The sequence below is a fragment of the Protopterus annectens genome, chromosome 1.part0 (assembly GCF_019279795.1).
Source record: "Protopterus annectens isolate FY-2018-M chromosome 1.part0, PAN1.0, whole genome shotgun sequence".
NCBI classification, from domain to species: domain Eukaryota; kingdom Metazoa; phylum Chordata; order Ceratodontiformes; family Protopteridae; genus Protopterus; species Protopterus annectens.
This window is the reverse complement of record NC_056725.1, coordinates 1,013,746,355-1,013,763,287: the sequence shown is the minus strand read 5'-3', so window position 1 is coordinate 1,013,763,287 and position 16,933 is coordinate 1,013,746,355.

Sequence of the window (16,933 nt, the reverse complement as noted above, 5' to 3'; positions counted from 1 at the left end):
GACTTAGCCAAGACTTTTGAAACAGTATCCCACTCAGGCATCATTGAGAAACTCACTCAGCTGGGAATTAAAGCTTAAGAATTAATCCAAATTAAGGGGAAACCAGTGGAATGTGAAGCAATTGGTCAGGTGCCATAAGAACATATTTTGCAGCCTTCCACAGGAAACTAGTATAAACGTTCATTTGAATCCGGACAGGAAGGGAAGTAAAAGGAAACTGTGGCAACTGTGATGCAGTCAATGTTGAGGAGTGATAGGCCAGTGAGTTCCCATATGACAGAGCAATGGATGACACAGGAAGAAATTGAAGACAATTTTCCACAGGAAGATGCTATAGAACGTTTTATAGAATGCTCGCAGGAAATGGAAAACAAAAAATATGCCCTCAGTTTAGAAGAAATAGAGCTAAGTGAAGAGTTGCTTGATTTAATAGAGATAGATAGACATATTGAAATCAATAAAAGAAATAGACTGCAGAAGGTCAATAAAACCCAAAAAGTCAGAAGTTTGATAAAACAAATGAACACAGTAATTAGGGCTGTCCATAGAGATCCATGCGATATAACAGAAGTAAACAGGATATATTACTGTGCAGCTAAATTAATAACTGTTAAAGTTCAACTACAAGAACACAGGGTAGTGGGGGAAAGGAAGGGGAGAAATCAAATACCATCATGGAAGTATTGAGTAGAGAAAACTATAAAGCAATTAAGATAAGAAGTGTCACTGTTAGAATAGTATAGAAGAGGGAACAGATAAAAAAAAATAATTAGAAAGATAAATGTGATAAAAGCAATGCGCAGTATTAGAACAGATCAGGATCTATCATGCTCTATTGCAAATAAACTAAAAATCTCAGCACAGGCTGAAACACTTAGAAGATACACAGATAAATATAAAGGAAAAGTATAAAATAAGCTATTTATTGATGACTCAAAAAGTTTTATAGAGAATTGGGAAACAAGGTAAAAGGACTTGAAAGACCACCAAAAAAAGAAGAAATAGATATATTTTGGAGAAGTATTTATGAAGATCCTGTGGAACATAATAAAGATGCTAAACGGATAGAAGAAATAACTGAAAGAATAAAAAGTTTAAAGATACAGGATATGAAATGGGATGAAGTAACAGCCAGAGAGACTGAAGTTAAGAAAAGCTTCTAAGTGGAATACATCAGGCCCTGATGCAGTGCCTAATTTCTGGTTAAAAGTATTAACATCTTTGCATGAAGATTTAGCCATGAGTAACTATTTATTTGTGGACCCCGAACAGACACCAACCTGGCTAACAATAGGAAAAACAATGCTCCTACTTAAAAGTGAACCTGCAAGCTACCCTAAAAATTATAGATCAATAACTTGCCTTCTGACAATGTATATACTATACACTGGAAATGATGCTGATAGAGTTTATAATCATTTAGAAGACAACTCAATTATGGCAATAGAACAAAAAGGCAGTAAAAGAAAGTCATATGGAACAAAGGATCATTTGTTGTTAAATAAAGTCATAGTGGAGAACTGTAAAAAAGGGGAAGAATCTATGGCATGGATTGACTACAAAAAAAACATTCGATAGTATCCCACATTCATGGATAAAAGCGTGCTTAAAAATGTATAAGATACATCCTACAATGAATGACTGCATTATAGTGACTATGAAACAGTGGCAGACCACATTGCAATCAAGCCATGATAAAGGACAAATTATTATTCCAGGGATAAAAATAAAAAGGGGGGGGGTATTCCAGGGTGACTCTTTGTCACCGCTGCTATTCTGTCTTGCCCTTAACCCATTAATCTGTCTACTTAACAGCTTAGGCCATGGCTATAATTTGGCTCCTAGAAAACAACAAAATGTAAAGACTTTTCATTTTCTATTTGTTGATGATTTAAAACTGTATAGCACATCAGATGAGGAACTGAAAGCACAACTGCAAGTTGTCAAAACATTTTCAGATATCAGAATGTCATTTGGTTTTAATGAATGTGCAAAGGCAATCTTTAAAGCAGGAAAACTGCAGCACCAAGAAAACATCAGTTTGGGACAAGAATGTGATATAAAAGAACATGAGAAAGAGAGAGTGTATAAATATTTGGGAACTGATGAACGATTAAGGAATACTTTAGAAGACTTAAATGAATCCTGAAAACAGCTTTGACATCTAGGAACAAAATTCAAGCTATAAACCAATTTGCTCTTCCTGTCCTAACTTACAGTTTTGGAGTGACTGACTGGCTCCAAAACCTATTGGATAGATTAGACAGGAAAACAAAAAGGATGCTTCATGCTCACCAAATGAATTATAAAAATTTGTGCATACCAAGAATGTATATTCCCCATAACAAAATGGGGATGGGCCTCATTGAAATCGATTACATGTATAGATCTGCAATCGTGGGACTGTATACATATCTCCTGACCTCTCAAGACCCAAACATAGTGAAAGTTTTGAAACATGAGGAGATAAATCTAAGATGACTGTCTGCTTAATCTAGCAGAAAAATATTGGGGTCAAGCAGGAATGGAAACCAAGCCAGAAGTAGATAAAAATCAGGCAGCAACTGAATGTGCTAAAAAGCAAAAGAAAGAATATAAGGCGAGGGACCAGATGAGAACACAAGGAATGTGGAAAATGCATAAATACAGCTGCAAGTATAGAAGACTTCTAGAAGAACCTCATGTTGATCAGGATCAAATGCAGGAATGGTTAAGGAGAGGCAAATTCAAACCAAGAGATGAAAGGTTAATATTAGCAGCTCAAGATAGTGGGCTATGAACACGTTGGTTTACAAAGTCCATTGAACATGTGGATGAAACAGACAAATGTAGGCTTTGTAAAACAGAACTGGAAACAGTTGCACACTTCATTGCTGGTTGTGACGTACTAATGACAGAAGGACTGTATACTGAAAGGGATAATAATGTGGCAAGACTGTTGCACTGGGGATTGTGCAAACATTATGGTATTGAAGTGGTTGAAAAACACTGGAAACATGAGACACAAAGCATAATAGAAAATGATGAGGTCCACATCACATGGGATCACCCATTTCCAACAGTTCAAGAGATAGATGCTAGAAAACCAGATATAGTGGTCCATGAAACGAAGACAAAAGTAGTATTGATCATTGAAATCACTACATCCAGTGACTACAGTGTCTAGCGTACAGAGAGACACAAAGTCATAAAATATCAGGATCTGCAGGCAGAAACGAGAGCAATGTGGAAGAAAGATACCCTGACAGTTCCAATAGTAGTATTTACAATCGTATTTAGACATGTTACCAATACATGCAACCCCATACGAATTGCAGAAGGAGTCATTACTGGGCACATTGCGGGTGCTGCAAAGAGCACTTCTGGCTGACATCAAAGACTGAAACGATACTAGTTTTATGAACTTTAATCATACTTTGACTTAGGAATGTGGTCCATTCTTGTCATGGTAATAGAAACCCAAAAGTCACTAGATGGGTAGCCAACTGGATCACTGACGGAACACATAAGTTGGGAATTAAACTCTAGCAGTAGACCAGTTACCATTAGTGTACCACAAGGATCTGTGCTGTGCCCCCTACTGTTGGAATGTATTTTTCAGAAGTCCAGGAGAAAATAGATGGCCTGTGGCTTACCATGTTCACCGATGACTGCAAACTGGGTGCAATCATTGAGTCCCCAACGATGCTGACATATTACAAAAAGGGCTTACACAGACACACGACTGATGCCAAAGCCATGGAGTCAAAATACAGTTAAAATAATGCATTATCATCCCTTTCAGCAAAGGGGAAGTCCTTACACATTACAATATTAACAGTAGTCCCCTTATCTGAAACACTGTGGTGAGAGATTTGGGAACACAGGTTGACAGCAACCTTAACTTTGATCACCATGTGTACACAGTGGTAAGGAGGGCCTTCTATGTTCCACATCTCATAAGTAAGGCCATATCATCCAGAGCTAAGGATTTTATAACTTCCTGGTACCCATCCCTCATCAGACCATTAACAGAGTACAATGCTCCCTTCTGTATGTACCTCACCAGACACCTGCAGCAGCTGGAGAGACCTCAGAAGTTTTTCACTAAGAAAATTCAGGGCCTGCAACACATGACATCCATGGACAGACTGAAGGCCCTGTCACTGTACTCTGTATCTTATAGACTGCTGAGAGGTGACTTGTGTCTGGCCTACAGAGCAGTCGCAGATCCTGCCATAATGGAAATGCTGCACATCCACAAGTCACATGGGACAAGATTCACTCACTCTAGGGATCTTAACCTAACCTGTGACATTAACAGGACATGTTGGAGAGACAGATATGTCTCCTACAGATTGCCACTCCTCTGAAACAAACTCCCATTTCAAGTAAAACAAAGCTACTTAATGTCACTATTTAAGCATAATGTAGACAACTGGATGGGAGACCAAAAATTTACCCCAGATGTGTCACCCATCTCCTCTTGGATAAGGGCAGTTGGTGCTGATCATACAGTTGTACTGCATATATAGACCATACAACTTGGTCAATAAGGGAAGAATGGTTAACATGGTTAGGCTTATAAAGGCTTAAGGTCAATAGCTTAGTAACCACCTATGAACCTAAGGTGATTTCTGCCTGAGGTCATGGCCAGTGTCAGATCCTGCCCTGGTGGGATGGCTGCATATGCAATCATTTGATATAGCTGATTAAATCAGCACTGTATGTTGAGCATATGGTGATAACAGTGTCCGACATGCTCGTGTAAAAGTCTCTCTGTAATGTCAAGTAACAGTTCATACATGCACACACCCAGTTGACTGGGATGAGAATAGAACTCCTACCTGTCTAAGTACACAGACTATAGAACACAGTATTTTATGCAAGAGTTACAGCACAAGCCTGACTTTTACACTGCATTACATTGCTGCAGGTCAGCTTATAGTGTATGACATTAGTGGTGCATGTTGGAGAGAAGAAGGTGAGAAGTCTGCCTGAAATGGATTTGTAGAGTAGCAATTGTAGGATAGCATGTCTACTCTGCTGTGTAGACACACACACACACACACACACACACACACACACACACACAAACTGTAGTGAGAACAGAACTCCTACTTATCTAAGGTACACAGACTATAGAACACAGTACTCTACACAAGTGCCACTGTACAAGTCTGACTTTTACATGTCTGCAGGTCAGCTTATAGTGGATGACATCAGCATTGCATTTTGGAGAGAAGAAGGTGGGAAGCCTGCCTGAAATGGATATGTAGGCATCAAAACACTGGCAAGCTATGCTACTGGAGAGGTAACTGTAGGATAGCACCTCTACTCTGCTGAGTAGAAATGCACACACACCCAGTTGACTGCAGTGAGAACAGAACCCCTACTTATCTAAGCACACAGACTATAGAACACAGTTGTCTATGCAAGTACCATGGCACAAGTCTAACTTTTATATTGTTGCAGGTCAACTTATAGTGGATGACATCAGCAGTACATATTGGAGAAAAGGTTAGAGGCCTCCCTGAAATGGATGTGTAGGCAGGTGCAAGTATCAAAATACTGTCGATTTATGGGATTGGGGTGGCAACTGCAGGATGCACACACACACACACACACACACACACACACACACACACACACACACACACACACACACACACACACACACGCATATACACACACACACACACACACACACACACACACACACACACACACACACACACACACACACACACACACACACACACACACACACACACACACACACACACACACACACACACACACACTTACAAACACACAAACACACACACACACACACACACACACACACACACACTTGACTGGAGTGAGAACAGAGCCCCTACCTATCTAAGTACATAGACTACAGAAGTCAGTATTTTATACAAACAACAGTACACAAGTCTGAATTTATATGGCTGCAGTAAAACTTATGGCAGATGACATCAGAAGACCAAGTGGGAGACAACAGGTTGTGAGGCCTGCATAGACATGTAGATTCATAAGTTCACATAAAGCCAGTAGCCTAACTGTAGAATGTATCCTAAGTGTGTAGAAGCTTAGCTGTGTAAAAACACAAGTACCTTTATTGAGCATAGTTGGATGTTTGAGTTTAGCAGAGCAAGGTTGTCAGCACCACTGACTGACCATGTCCCTGAGGGAGCACACAACATTATATATTGCACTTTGTAGTGGGAGCCCCCAGGGTTGTACTGCTTGGCGGCTGGGGACAACACATGTAACTATTGTGAATATATGACATGTACTTAGAATGTGTTCTGAATTTGCAATGTTTCCACATGTAGTTTTATGTCATACAAAGGAAATGGAAAATAAACACCAAAAGAAAACATTATATATATATATATATATATATATATATATATATATATATATATATATATATATGTTGTTTCTTGTTGTTGTTTTTTTTGGCTTTTCCCAATTAGGGGTCGCCACAGCGGAACTCCGGTCCGCTAATGATTGGCAGTTGATTTTTACGTGCTGAGTTGCCAGCCCTAACGCAAACCTTCAATGAAGGTACGCCCATTCACGCATGTCTCCATGCAGAAGATGCTTTAGCTGAGAGTCGAACCGGTCAGCGTCTTACTGTGAGGTGACAACGCTACTGCAGAACCACCACCGCGGTGTGTGTATATATATAGATATATATATATATATATATATATATATATATATATATATATATATATACAGTTCCAAAATACAGTGAGCAGCAAATTTGTGTGATGGTTAATAAAGTGTAGATGCATGTGAGTTACACCTGTTTGCACATAGTTAAGCGGTGCGCATATGCAAGCCACATTGCTAACGTCAGTAAAAATAGTACTATATGGAATATAGTGTATTCAAACCCAAGACCATGTGTATGGCAGTCCTACACTTACACCTGTTGCCACAAGAATGTTGCAGAAAGCGTTGTCTGTGTTGCACTTCATTCCTCTAAATTGCAATGTCACAGCAGTAAAACAAAGGTTGCACATTCTGAACTAGAACCCAGTACCATCTGTACTCCAGGATGGGTTTTCACGATGGCCAAATCCATTAATTGAATGCATCTGGTTTATATTTTTGGCTGTCTGCTTCCTAAGTGGTCTGCCACACTTCTCGCAAACCATAAACAGAGCCATTCCCCGCTTCCACTATTTACGCTAAGCGGCACATGATGCAAGAAGTGCAATTTAAAATGAGATGGATAAGCAAAAAAATCATAGTAATGGACACATATAATTAAAATAAATGTCTGCTGTCACATGTTAAGGTACTTTCTGTACAAATCCACCACTATTTACTTAATTACTGCAGCAAGTTAACAAATACAAAGATATGCCATAATATTATTAAAGAATACATTCTAGGTTCAAGACTTACCTTGCAAATGCAGTAGTTGAGATAATTTTATTTCAGGCCTAGAATTTCCTTGTCTCTACTCCCATGGTATTGAAATATGCATCAAAAACAGAACATAGGCTACGTGGATGTTTTATAGTTTGTTGAATAACTCCACCATACTAAAATCACCTACTTATTCTGTAATTAGCCCCTATGAAAAACATCTGCTACTTTACTGAATATATCAACTCCATTGGTGCCCATTAGTGCACAATTTGCACCTACGTGCCTCTGTGTGCACTGACATTGAAATAAGGTAAACACAGGGGATCTTATTACTTTTGTTCATGCCTATGATATTGTGCAAACATACAGCTCAAAAAGTGGAGGGAAGGTTGGAGACCCTGTAGTGGAATGTAGGACCTTCTATACTTTAGCCCTACACATAAACATGCTGCCACAGGAATAGTTTTGTGACAAGCAATGACAAGCCTGCTATTATTGCTCCATTACTCATAGTTGCGCTAAGCACTGCATTATGTAAACAGGGATGAATATTAAAAAATAAATTTTAACTTAATGCAGACAGGTATGATAAATTTTAACAAACATTAAAGAGGATAACACAGAACTTGTGAATTGTGCACTGCTTACATGTACTTTTACACTTTACAGACCTACTTGTACACCTCTGTAAGTGTAACATGACACACACACACACCTCTGACATCATCATTCACTGCTGTCATGCATTCAACACGAATACTGTGGAAGTGCTTACACAAAGTGAACATCCCTACATGGTTACACATTTTTGGGATTCAGCAGTTCTAATGAGCTTTGATCTCATTTGCATCTTCACTATGCTGACAGCCCTGAATCTACACAGTTGATAACCTTGTAGGCAAAGAAACTGAAGGTGATCTTAATGTTATACAATCAAGGGAGGGTATTACTGAGGTATATATCTGCATAGAAGAATGCAGATTTTGAATTCTATGTTTCATGAGGTTTATACTTTTAGCTGTTTTCATTAGTTACAAGTACATTGTTCATTTGGGGGTGGAGGTGCAAAGCTGCACTTTTGTCATGGCACTTAAAAGGAATTGTTTCTATTGTTAATATAATTTTCTAGCATCCAACATGTTTTATAATGACATAATGTGTATGGGGTTACATGTTAGGGTCTGCTCTGTACAAATATATAGACATTTACTTGCTCTTGTTTCTGTGTAGACCTCTTTGAGTGGATTTATTCAGAAAACTTTCAAATACATGGCCAACATGAGCAGAGTCTACAGGGTTGCTTTATAGCTTGTTGAATCACTCTATCATGTTGATTTGCTTCATTAACATACAATTCAGCTATTTAAGTTATAATTTGCACATCGTGGAATTTTTCGTGTTTACACATGAGTGAGTGCTGCTACTTGGAGTTTACTGAATCTAAAACTTTTTGTGGCTATGTGTGCATAGTGCTGCAATGCACAGACTGTCAAAAATGATTGTGTAGGCTTTATTGAATCAGCCCCTAAGTATTTTTATTGCCCTGATTCTTACTTGTCCGTAACATTGGACATCCTATAATATGTCTCTCTTCAAGTTAAAGTTGTAATCTGTACTGCATTATACCAAATGAAACGTTTATTCTTTGGAAAATAGCCAAGTGAGATAGAATGTCTCTAATATATGCTAATTATACTATGAAAACCAGAGCTGGTGTAATGTTCTTATGAGGACAATGTTCTGGCAGCAACTCAGGCTTCCTTTCTTGGGGAAGTAGGTACACTTTTTTTATGACACTGGGAACAATGAAAGAAAAGTAAGAAACAGTAAGAAAGATGTTATTTGTCATACCATCATACTTCTCAGCCTCTTAGTACAGGAAATCTGGGCAAAGCCTAAAATAATGTGGGGGTGGGGGGGAAATTAAAGGCTCAGAAATAGGAACATATTTAAAATATTGCTCTGGTAAACTTAGAAAATTACTAAAATTACGTGATTTGTGTTAGCATGTATTTTCTAAAAGATATGAAGTCTGAAATTCAACGGTATTCCATTATTTATTGGCTTCAAGCATCAGTGATTTGTCAGAAATACACAATTTTTTTGAGGAGCAGATGAAAAATGTTGCTGTTTTTCTTTTGGCTTTTCCGGGTTAGGGGTCGCCACAGCGGAACTCTGGTCCGCTAATGATTGGCAGTCAATGTTTACAGTGCCGAGGTGCCAGCCCGACACCCAACCTTCAACGAAGGCACGCCCATTCACACATGTCTTGCAAATGCCACTCGACCACGGGGAGGACATGCAGACTCCACACAGAAGGCATCCCAGTCAAGAATAGAATGGGAGAACCTCTTGCTGTGAGGCGACAACGCTACCGCTGCACCACCGCGGAAGTAGAGAGCAGACGAAAAATATGAGGCAAAAATCTGGGCATTTTGTCAAAATCTGGGCAGTTGAGAAGTATGCATATCATAAGGCCTTAAAAGAGAAGGAAAAGCAACTTTCTCTGGGGCCAAACAGTGATGAACCAGGGAATGAAGTATCTCTCAGTATACAGACAAGTAAATCCAAAATGGAACATTGAGGTAACAGACACAGCATGTCTGTTATCTCAATGTTCCATTTTGGATTAACTCTCTCTAGGACCTGACTCTCAGAAAGGAGAATACAGTTATTTGTTCTTTTCTTTATTATTTTTTTATTTTTGTAGTACTTTTAACCTCTTTTCTTCTCTATCTTATGAGATAGAAGAGCGTTCAATAAGAGGAGGAAATGCGTTTAAAAAATGAAACAGAAATAATAATTGCAAAAAAAACACTAAAGTAACTGCCTATGCATGTGGCAGTATAGTCATAACACCTGTTCTTCTCACATTCTCCCATTTTCAAGACACCAAATGTCTTCCAGAGTTGTAGCTAGGACAATTAGCACACTGGGCAATTCCCCCAGTTAATGCCCTCTCAATCAATGGTGAAAACCAAAAAAGAATAAAAAATAAAAATTCTCCTCCAGAATTAAAAACAAAAAAGTAGTATTATAGTAGGAGGCTATACTTCTTTTACACACACTCACAGACACACACAGACGCACACACACACACACACACACACACACACACACACACACACACACACACACACATGCACACACTCACGCACACAGAAGCACACACACACATACATGCACCATCAAACCAAATCATTTAATCAGTCTCAATTTCATATCATAGCTACTTTAAGGGTATATATTAGAACATCAAATGTTCAAAATTGTGAATGCTCTAATGAGCAAAACTGCTGGACCTCATACTCTTTATTGGGGGGGGGGTCCCCCCCCCCGCTAAATATATATGCCAACTCTGAGATTGCACTACAGTGAGGAAAGAGCAAATATTCCAATCTTCACTGTACTGCGATCCCAAAAAATCACTTTGAGGTCCGGCATTTTCATTAATTAGAGCATTTCCGATTTTGAACTTTCAATATAGACCCCTACTTGAATGACTTCTAACACTGTGATCATACCCAGCCACCTGAGACCACTGATTTGTGGGGAAGTATCGCCATTTCTTCTACAGTGCCAATTGCTTCCCCAAATACCTTGCACCAGAGACAGGCTCCTCTTTTACCCCACCCTAGCTCTGGCTCTGTCAAGTTCAGTTGACTTTTGCAGTGGTTGTCAGCCACTGTCGCAAGTGGTCCAGAAACTCACATGTTCTTGTCATAGATTAAATATTTGACTTTGTAGCTATTGAAGTTTTGGTTATCGATGCAGAGCCTAAGCAGACCTCCCTTTTAAGAACTAACACCACTGGAAAAGATATGTCCTACCTAATCAGTCCCTGAGTTCTTGTTTTATCTGGTATTAGTACACCATAGCTTACCTGTGTATAGTCTCCTGAACTCTGGCAGTACTCCACTGATTTCTTATACCTAGTTGGCTGATAAGTGCATCCTCCACAATGTTGTTAGGTTGGTCATACCCAAGGAGGTGTAAGAAGGTACCATCCTCTGCTTCCTATTCTGCTTAATTGTAAGTGGTTAGCACTAGGACTTCTATGTCATGGAATGGCTTGAACATATTGAAATAGAAAGGTCTGATCTTTTGCCTTCTTCTAGGCATCTCTTCTGCAAAACTCACATCATGGACAGCTTCCAAAACAGTGAAAGGACAATGCAGTGGTGCCCCGATCTTGTTTATTAAACAAACTATAGGTATCATCACTTTTTGCCAGACAGTATACTTCTAGACTAGTGGGGTGACATCATACCAGATTTTCTGCTGCATTTGACCCGGGCATATGAAGTCATGAAGTACCTATCCATGTGAAGCAGATTTTATCTCTAATCCAATTCAAATACAACTTGGACAATATGATAGCAAACTGAAAATTCATCCCTGGTTTGGCATCTATGTCTCTGATGCAAACAGTTAACCTGTAAATGGTTCATCTCCCAGGCCCATGCTTACACTTATCAAGGGTATCACAACTTGTCAGACATTTGGGATGCATGGCTAGGCTTAACAATACCCTTGTTGTCATTAGTGTAGTAAACATCTATGAACATATGTACCTATGAACCTATTAACCTATGAACCTATGCACCTATGAACCTATGAACCTATGCACCTATGAACCTATGCACCTATGTGCCCATTGTTTAGCTCTTCAACGCTTGTCCTGAAGCTTATGACACATTCCATAACAGTCTTTCCATGGCAGTCTGCTTTTTCCTCCCCACTGGTCACAAATTCTATTTTTGGTCCTCCTTACTCTATGGCTATAGAGAAGGTTATATGGTGAAAACCCTTAGCATTTCAATAGCACATTTATATATGCAAAACAGACAAAGAGTGCACAATTAACCCTTTTCCACTTTGAAGAGGTCTGCAAATGCCCTGATCATGGTCTTGGGGAGGAATTAAAAGAGCAGTTAAAACAATAGGGTAGACAATATATAGAAATAAGAGACAACCCAGGCATGTTATGTGGCCCATCACAGAAGGCAGGGTGCCTCCTTTGAACAGGATAGACTGTTATTTCCCTATGATGTTCATCAAAGAGAGCATTATTACAGTTAGCAAACAGCCTTCCTTTTTTCCTTTATTTATTGTTTCATTTTCTTTCTATTTTTAGGGACTTGTTTTTGCTCCTTTGTTGCTTTTTGTTTGAGAAAAGTATTATTTCCTTATTTATTTGTAGTGAAATGTTTCAAATACTTTACTTTCAGAAAGCATTAACTAATGCTTAATGAATATGTGTATCTGGTTGTTGAGGGTGTGTGTATGTTTGTGTGTGTGACAGAGAGAGAGAGAGAGAGAGAATGAAAGCGAGAGAGAGAGAGAGAGAGAGAGAGAGAGAGAGAGAGAGAGAGAGAGAGAGAGAGACAGAGAGGTTGTATAGGATTCTGTATTTGTCTGTGGGTCTGAGTCTGTGATGCGTATATGAGTTTGTGTGTATGTTGTAAATGAATTCCAGAAAGTGATACTGGGCATTGTAGTAATTATCTGACTGAAGTGGTGACATTCTGTTTTGTATTTTATCAGATGAAACACATGATAGAGCATCTAGGTGCTAACCAAGTAGCATGACCCCAGTCATCTTTGGAATTGGGTTTTCCTAGAAACAACTTGGGGTTTATGACAAGAGAATGCAGAGCAAACAGGTCAAGTTTATTATGTAGCAAAATAAAGCTTGTGAAATGGCATTCAAATTATTATACACAATAAACATGTATGTGGGAAGCAATGCCACCCAAAACCTCTCACTTAACATAATCAGCTGTCAGGGGACTGCACTTCAAGGAAAAGGGGAATTCTGTCTTGCAGTGACCTTTATCAATTAGTATGTTGTTTCAATTATGTGTTATCACACAACTAGTCATTATGAATTCTACAGATATCAACCACTGGCAATGTTCCATTTGTTTTCTTAAAGCTTTTTAAAGTTCCCTTCATTTGAGTACTACTGAACTTTGGAGCTGCATGAATAACCAAAAGTGAACAGACTTGATATCCTGTACTTTGAAACAAGCAAATACTCATTATTGCTATTTGTATGCCTTTTTCTACCTCCCCTGGTTGATAATAGCAGCACTTGCAACATTTCCACATTACCATTTCCATATTTATTAAAAAATATTTCTTATTTTTAAAAATTCATGTCATAAAAACAAGAATTTCGCTACTGTAAGATAAAACATATTTCTTATGCTATTATGAGAATTATGACGTGCAATATATTGCATGCAATAACTTATTTGGGAGAAGAGTCAATTCATGTGAAAATGATGCATTAAATTAGTGTGCTTCTTGAAATACAAATTCTAGTAACTGCAGCACATGGTTATTTTTTAATTATTTTGTCAGCCGTATAACATCCATTTAGAAAAGATTGTCTATTCCCAGATATTGCCAGTGATTGAGGCAGCAACGTTTGTTGGTTAGCATCATAAAATCTGTGATAGACAATGAGAGAAGAAATCAAGGTTTGCTGGATATAGTACCTTCACAGCCCATTATTCTGTCCTCTAGGTCATACTGCCAGATCATATTTCTTACTGTCCTTTATTCAATTTCATGGTAGATGCCTCCGGACAAATTTGTCCTGCTCTGGAATGAACTGAGGCTGTAGAATAAAGCAGAAAATCTTTACACAAACTTAGAACTTGTTACAGAATATCTTAAGTATTATTTTAATTAAGTATTGATCTGCATATTAATGTCAAAGTAAGGCAGCCAGAGCAAGTAAGGCAGTCAATATAAATGAACAAGTTTTTAGAATAATTTTTATTGTGGCCACTAATAGAAAATATGCTTATATTAATATATTTTTTTCATGTAGGGATGGATACTGATGAAATTCATTAATTAACAAGGGAACTTGAAATGAAATAAATAGAAACTAAAGAATGAGAACAATGTATCTTTAATTTATTTAATCTGTTGTGCTTGGATTTTTTTCAAATGCTGTCAGCTAAGGAGTCAGAAAATGGTTTAAAGATTTTATCCTTCTGCATCTAAAAATGAATTATATTTGCTGTGTGTACCACTTTTTTTGCACAGAAAGACATTATATTTAGTAATACTTTTTTGTAATGAGGTTGTCCTACTGTATGGCTTGCATTTATGTATAGGGAAACTTAGAAACGTAAGGAAGTTGAGTGATTTGCAGAAGTCACACAGTGTGCAAGTGGATGAGATTCAAACCCATGTTTCTAAGCCGGTGTATTAAGTTTTATATAACTCCCTAAAGAAATAATATGCCTTGTGTCACATTCTGCAGCAGTCAAAGATGTATGCTATTTTACTGCTCAGTCTCTCTCTCTCTCTCTCCCCTTAGAATGTACTTTGGATACCACCTCCAAAAATACAGCAAAATGACCTCTTTGTTTTCTCATGCAGAAGCAGACAGTGCACTGACATAGTAGTTTGTGCTCCTGCCTCAAAATGAATTGGTTCTCCAGCTTAGTTCCTTGCTGGAATGCCTTTAAGTCTGTCTCTGTGCTCAGATTGGTTTTTGCTTGGTGTTTAAGTTTCCACCCATAATCTATATGTTGTAGTTGAACTGACAATCTTTACAATTGCTCGTTGGTGTACATGTGATGTGTCTGTGTGTGCGCGTGCATGTGTGTGTGTGTGTGTGTGTGTGTGTGTGTGTGTGTGTGTGTGTGTTTTGTGTGTGTGTGTGTTTGTGTGCGTGTGTGTTTGTGTGTGTGTGTGTGTGTGTGTGCGTGTGTGTGTGTGTGTGTGTGTCCTGAAATGTGCAAGCATTCTGTCTAGGATCAGCCTCTCTGCCTTACACCCTGAGTGCAGCCAGTATAGACTCCAGCTCCTCCACATCCCTGAACTGGAGTCAGTGGATGATGGAGAAAAAATTAATTAAATGCCAACAGGAACAATATACTGGCTGAGTGTAGGTAATCTCCTGCTGACTTAATAGGTTCATCTCTGTCATACAGTGCAATTTGTGTTGGCTTTTGTAGTTCAGTTATCTTCGAACTTATGCTATGAACCTGGCAAAAAAATCTTCTACTTACAACCTTATAGACATGGATACACACACACCACACACACGCGCGCGCACACACACACACACACACACACACACACACACACACACACACACACACACACACACACACAAACACGACTTCCTGAACACTATGTGCAAGTGTCTTGCCATTTTCACTCATTAGTAATAAAAGCATAGCTGTTTTCAAAAGAAATTAACTACATAGCATACTCTAGAAGTTCTGTATGGGATAACACATTCTATATTACTGTCATATCTTAGTAAGCTGGGTTTATATCTTAGGTCTCTGCAGCTGAATACTTAAAACAATTTAATTTCTTCTATTATTTTTAACATTTTATAAAGTTTTCATGAACTAAAGCTGCTTCATTTACTATACTGCAAAAATAAAAATGTGAGTTGTGTAAACAATAAAACATAACGGGATGTACACACACACACACACACACACACACATATATATATATATATATATATATATATATATATATATATATATATCCATCACATGTTTAGCAGTGCAAGAATGTCAGAGACAGAATATACGTAACTATGTGATCTGATTCAGGCCTCTTGACTGCATTATTTCAGTTACGAAATCTGCGAAATGTTAAAAAGTTTTAAAGTCAGAACAAGTGTCATGTATTTTCTTGGACTATTTTGTGTGATAGGTGTCTTTTAAACTGAATAAAAATGACATCATTGCACAAAACAGAATGGATAAAAGCATGAAATAACAAGGTATACATATGTGTGTACACAACTAAGGACACAGATTTCATGAGAACCAATCAAATTCAAATGCACTTCCTATTAAAGAAATGTATTTCAGCAGTTTGGGTTTGCCTTGAGATAAGTTACTTTTTCACTAGCATTTATCTGTTTTGTAAATTAAAATGCAGTAATTAGTCATTTGCGTTATGAAACAGAATGCAGTAAATTAATCCTCTTGGCCTTTTCATTGTCCTGCAGGGTGACTATCATCATATTCTTGGTGTATGATAAAATCTAGTTAGTGCACACACCTCCATCTCTTATTATCCTTTGAAAGTAGATAGAGCTTTGTTTCTTTCCAAATTTTGGAAAAACCATGTATACATCTTTAAAAAATATTTTATTGTGATATTTAATGGTAACCAGTCTTTCTGTCTGACTGCATATGTTTATTTTATTTATTTATATGTTTTATTTTATGAGTGTCCAACTGGGATGTGGCCCATTTTCAATGGGGTCCAGGACCACCAACGGTTTAAATGGCTTGCTCAGAGTCACATAGTAATCAACCAGAGACTGAGCAAATCCCATTCGGCACTACAGGACAGATCTCACTAGCAGCTCATAGCCTTAATCCCTGTGCTAAGCGGCCACAATACTACTCATTTTGTCATTTTTCATAAAGCACTGTTAGCCTTGTACATAACTGAAAGAGATGATCACTGTGGTTTGGGAAGAGGAGACAGATTTTTCTTTAAAATGCTTAAGTATGATTCAAATGTGCATGCTTTTATATACAGAAATTATGTT